The sequence below is a fragment of the Copadichromis virginalis genome, linkage group LG14 (genome assembly GCF_057382275.1).
Source record: "Copadichromis virginalis isolate Kocher_CV1m ecotype Utaka linkage group LG14, C_Virginalis_male_GT1.1, whole genome shotgun sequence".
Classification (NCBI taxonomy): Eukaryota; Metazoa; Chordata; class Actinopteri; order Cichliformes; family Cichlidae; genus Copadichromis; species Copadichromis virginalis.
In genome coordinates, this window is record NC_140631.1 from 16,719,797 (window position 1) to 16,726,273 (window position 6,477).

A 6,477-nucleotide genomic window follows, 5' to 3' on the forward strand; every position below is an offset into this window, starting at 1 on the left:
ACAGTCAGTCTGCAAAGATGTTTTAAAGACAAATATATATATATATATATATATATATATATATATATATAAAAACACCCAGCACGCCCCTGCGGGCGGTTTATCCTTCAAGCTCGGGTCCTCTACCAGAGGCCTGGGAGCTTGAGGGTCCTGCGCAGTATCTTAGCTGTTCCCAGGACTGCGCTCTTCTGGACAGAGATCTCCGATGTTTTTCCCGGGATCTGCTGGAGCCACTCGCCTAGCTTGGGAGTCACCGCACCTAGTGCTCCGATTACCACGGGGACCACCGTTACCTTCACCCTCCACATCCTCTCGAGCTCTTCTCTGAGCCCTTGGTATTTCTCCAGCTTCTCGTGTTCCTTCTTCCTGATATTGCTGTCATTGGGAACCGCTACATCGATCACTACGGCTGTCTTCTTCTGTTTGTCTACCACCACTATGTCCGGTTGGTTAGCCACCACCATTTTGTCCGTCTGTATCTGGAAGTCCCACAGGATCTTAGCTCGGTCATTCTCCACCACCCTTGGGGGCATCTCCCATTTTGACCTCGGGACTTCTAGGTTATACTCGGCACAGATGTTCCTGTACACTATGCCGGCCACTTGGTTATGGCGTTCCATGTATGCCTTGCCTGCTAGCATCTTGCACCCTGCTGTTATGTGCTGGATTGTCTCTGGGGCATCTTTACACAGCCTGCACCTGGGGTCTTGCCTGGTGTGATAGACCCCAGCCTCTATGGATCTTGTACTCAGAGCTTGTTCTTGTGCTGCCATGATTAGTGCCTCTGTGCTGTCTTTCAGTCCAGCTTTGTCCAGCCACTGGTAGGATTTCTGGATATCAGCCACCTCCTCTATCTGCCGGTGGTACATACCGTGCAGGGGCCTGTCCTTCCATGATGGTTCCTCGTCTCCCTCCTCTTTCTTGGGTTTCTGCTGCCTGACATAAAGACAAGATATATATATATATATATATATATATATATATATATATATATATATATATATATAAACATTATCCATTAAGGATTCCCCTCAAAACAAATGACTATAATTTCCTAACCGTAAGGGCTAGAACGGTCACTGCACCGTTTTGTTCAGAAAAGATGGGGGAATCTTCAAGTGTTGACAATTTATCATTAAAATATGAATTGTTAGAGATATATAACATGTATGACTTGTTGACTTAGAAGTCACGAATTCCCCCAATATGCAAATTTGAATGCCTGAGACCACATATATGATTGGCTGCCTGGGAAGCCATGCAGGCCCTGATTTGTGGATTTGAATTCCTCAGCCCTCAGATATGATTGGCTGGCTTAGAAGCCATGAAGGCCCCAATATGCAAATTTGAATGCCTCAGGACACATATATGATTGGCTGGGAAACCGTGCCGGCCCTGATTTGAAAATTTGAATGTCTAAGTCCTCACAGAGGATTGGCTGCCTGGGGACCTGGCAGAAATATATAGAAATAGTATGATTAAGCATAAATACTACATTTAGTAGAAATACTATGTTTTAGCACAAATACTATAAAAAGCAGAAATACTATAATTTAGCAGAAATACTGTATTAAGCACAAATCCTACAAAAAGCAGAAATACTATATTAAGCACAAATCCTATAAAAAGCAGAAATAGTATGATTAAGCATAAATACTACATTTAGTAGAAATACTATGTTTTAGCACAAATAGTATAAAAAGCAGAAATATTATAATTTAGCACAAATAGTATAAAAAGCAGAAATATTATAATTTAGCACAAATAGTATAAAAAGCAGAAATATTATAATTTAGCACAAATAGTATAAAAAGCAGAAATACTACATTTAGTAGAAATACTATGTTTTAGCACAAATAGTATAAAAAGCAGAAATATTATAATTTAGCACAAATAGTATAAAAAGCAGAAATATTATAATTTAGCACAAATAGTATAAAAAGCAGAAATATTATAATTTAGCACAAATAGTATAAAAAGCAGAAATACTACATTTAGTAGAAATACTATGTTTTAGCACAAATAGTATAATAAAGCAGAAATACTATAATTTAGCAGAAATACTGTATTTAGCACAAGTACCGAAAAGCACCAGAAATACTATGATTTAGCAGAATAGCAATAACTTACAAAATTACAAATATGGAGGCATATTGAAACAGAAATGCAGAGAGGGACACACAAACACAGGCTCTAATCCAGTCAACCAGTCTAACTATATTCAATTTAAATCCTACAATGACATGCTGCCAAATAAGGGTAGGGTTCTCTCTCTCCCACTAAACACACACACACACACACACACACACACACACACACACACACACACACACACACACACACACACACAGACACAGAGGGAGAGAGCTGCCGAATTTAAATCCACCAATCAGAGTGGCTGTTTACGTTTTCCCGCCAAAACAGGTGCATCTTTTTACACACGCAGCAGAGAGAGGCACAGGATTATTGCAGTCTATTTCTCATAGTGACGACTCCCCTCAAACAAATGACCATAATTTCCTAACCGTAGGGGCTAGAACGGTCATTCTTACACCGTTTTGTTCAGAAGACATGGGGGAATCTTCCAGTGTTTACAATTTATCATTAAAATATGAATTATTAAAGATATTTGACTTCTAATGCACCATAACTGAGTAGAGCGAAGCAAAAACTGCCTTGACTTGCCCTCAAACAACGCTTTGTAACTTGAAATCTATTTGGAGTATCGATATCATTCTTTCACCGTAAGAGACAGCAGGCTTTGGTGAACAATCATGGAAATTTTCAGGTCTCTGTGGAAATCCAACAAAAAGTTATGACGAGAGAAAAAAGTGGTTCATTTCCAGGGTTTGAAATCTGAAGAAATCTGAGCGAAGGACGAATTTCCTACCCTCAAACAAGTCCAACTCATTTCAGAACGGTAATAGTTGAGAAAGAAATTCTTGAATTGTGAGCGTCAGGAGTGTCTGAAGATATGCCGGGACAAGCCTCATGTCTTAACTTTGCTTCGTTAAGGAGATATGACGATTCGAATATGCCTCTCATTACAGAAATGCAGCGGTGATTTTGAACAAACTCTCCATTGACTTTATATGGAGAGTTTTCTGACCTTGTGTTAGTCTGAGGAGATTTGCGAAAGTTCTATGAATACCACAACAATGATAGTGACATTTTCTGAAAGCCAGAAAAAATACCTACGTTTTGATGTATAATTTGTGGAAGTTGAGTGAAAATTGAGCAAGTAGCAAACAGTTGTTCGGACATGAAGAGAAGACTGCAAAAGCTTCAGTGGCACACTGGAAGCCAAGAGCATAGCAACCATAACAACGCATGTATTTTGTGAAAAATCACAATTTTGCAACTCAAAACTTTAAGAGGCATAAAAGTAAAACAGTAAAAGATTTGAAAAAGCTGAATCATACCTGAATAGCCCAATAATTTGTGAACATTTTAAAATTTGAATGGTTGTTCTAGGTGAAAGTATGAGGAAGTAGTTAAGTTTCAAAAACAAGCAAAATTTAGCAGAATTTTGGAAGATTTCCATTCATTTCAATGGGACAAATTAAAGGAAAAAAGTGGAATATTTTAAAAAGTATAATAGTTAAAAATAGCAAAAATCATAGCAGAAATGAGCAAAAATAGCAGAATAGTTTAAAATTTGAACGGTGAAAATCGGCTGAAAATTGTGGAAGTAGTTTAACAGCGAAAAGTGTACGGAAACACCCAGAATAATAATAATAATAATAATAATAAAGAATAAAGAGAAACAGGAACTCTATAGTGTGGATGCTTAAAGCATCCACACAATAATAAAGATTAGAAGAACAATACTGTGAATGCTTTTCAAGCATTCACACTAATAACTAGAAAGTGCATTTTCTGAAGAAACTGCAGTGTGAATGCTTGAATCTGAATGTATGCACTGAAATGAATTAATTACTGATTTTGAGTTAAAAATATTGAATGAGATAAAAAAAAAAAAAACCCGAATTTAACCTGAAAACAAAAGTGCTGAACTGCTAAAAGCTGAAGGTTACACAGAAGAAGAAGTTGGAAAAAAGCTGAAAATGTTTTAATTGTAAATTAGAAAAACCTAAGAAATGAGAAAAGAACATTTAGAGTCAGAAAACATCTGAAAAAATATTAAAAGGTCATATTCTTTGAATCACTGAATGACTAAAATGTGATCCCTCCACTTGGACCCACACAGTTTAAAAAGTTTACATCTCTGAGCTTTGAAAGACAAGATGTTGGAAAAAGAACAACGATGGCGACGTTTTGAGGGTAAAATGATGGCTTTAACACTGTGGACACAGCAGCAGTTGAAAGAGAAGTGTTTAAGATGAATCTTGGCAGAGTGAGAGAGAGAGCTCGTTAAGCAGGCAGGTGTGAGCCTGGTTGCTATAGTGACCGCACCCAATGGCTCCATACACACGTACACAGACATGCGCCTCACTTTTGCTGCTTAAAATGAACAGAAAAGTCAGGCCGAAACAAATCGCTCCCAAATGAAAAGTAAAAGTCGTATTGACAAAATTCTTTCACCGTGAGCGACAGCAATGTCTAGTCTACCTAATTCTCAGTTTTCATGCCTGTGGAGCTTATTATATGGACGTGGTGACAGTGGAAAGACACCATGCTCTTCTGATTTTCAAACGAACCTTCTGAGCCATTTTAACATTAGAGTCTATGGAAGAGTTGGAGGGAGGAGGCTGTGCATTGGTGACATTTATGAAAGAACCATAACACCTAATACAATAGTAAACACATTGGATGAAAGAGGACAGCCATGGCTACGTTTTGAGGGTAAAATCATACCTGTAGAGCAAACGCTGCGGACACAGCAGCAGTTTTAAAAAAGATTTTAAGATTAATTTTTTTGCTCCTCTCACTCTAGCAGTTGAGCTGCCTCACTCTAGCCCCAACATTCCGTCCCATACACACCCATTATAAACTCTGAAACGGGTGAAAAAACATCATGAAACTTAAACTGGAACTGAAGAAAAAGTATAATAGATATTGAAAAGATAAATACAAGTTGAATAGTTGAATGTCTTGTCTTCGTTTTAAAGTTTGAATGGTGGCTCTATGTCAATGTATGTGGAAGTAGTAAGAGTTTAAAAATTAGTAAGTTGAATGAGGATTTGAAGGGTCTCCCCATTGAAATACATTATAAATTTTTGTTGAATAAAGTTGAATAAAATTAAAAATATAAATGTTAAAAATATGAAAAATAGAAGCAGTGTTGTCCAAAAGAATAGGAATCTAACGGTGTTTGAATGGTTTTTCTAAGTTGAACGGTTTTGAAGTTATAGGATTACAAAAAACGTACGGAATAGATAAAATATAATAATAATAATAACTAGAAAGTGCATTTTCTGAAGAAACTGCAGTGTGAATGCTTGAATCTGAATGTATGCACTGAAATGAATTAATTGCTGAATTTTGAGTTAAAAATATTGAATGAAATTAAAAAAAAAACAAAAAAAACCCAACCAAATTTAACCTGAAAACAAAGGTGCTGAACTGCTAAAAGCTGAAGGTTACACAGAAGAAGGAGTTGGAAAAAAGCTGAAAATGTTTTAAATGTAAATTAGAAAACCCTAAGAAATGAGAAAAGAACATTTAGAGTCAGAAAACATCTGAATGAATATTAAAAGGTCATATTCTTTGAATCACTGAATGAAGAAAATGTGATCCCTCCACTTTGATCCACACAGTTTAAAAAGTTTAAATGTCTGAGCTTTGAAAGACACTGTGTTGGAAAGAGAACAATAATGGCGACATTTTGAGGGTAAAATGATGGCTGTAACACTGTGGACACAGCAGCAGTTGAAAGAGAAGTGTTTAAGATGAATCTTGGTACAGTGGCAGGCAGAGCTCGTTAAGCAGGCAGGTGTGAGCCTGGTTGCTATAGTGACCGCACCCAATGGCTCCATACACACGTACACAGACATGCGCCTCACTTTTGCTCCTTAAAATGAACAGAAAAGTCAGGGCGAAACAAATCGTTCCCAAATGAAAAGTATAGGTCGTATTGACGAAATTCTTTCACCGTGAGCGACAGCAGCTTCTAGTGTACTGAATTCTCAGTTTTCATGCCTGTGGAGTTTATTATATGGACGTGGTGACAGTGGAAAGACACCATGCTCTTCTGATTTTCAAACGAACCTTCTGAGCCATTTTAACATTAGAGTCTATGGAAGAGTTGGAGGGAGGAGGCTGTGCATTGGTGACATTTATGAAAGAACCATAACACCTAGTACAATAGTAAACACATTGGATGAAAGAGGACAGCCATGGCTACGTTTTGAGGGTAAAATCATACCTGTAGAGCAAACGCTGCGGACACAGCAGCAGTTTTAAAAAATATTTTAAGATTAATTTTTTTGCTCCTCTCACTCTAGCAGTTGAGCTGCCTCACTCTAGCCCCAACATTCCGTCCCATACACACCCATTATAAACTCTGAAACGGGT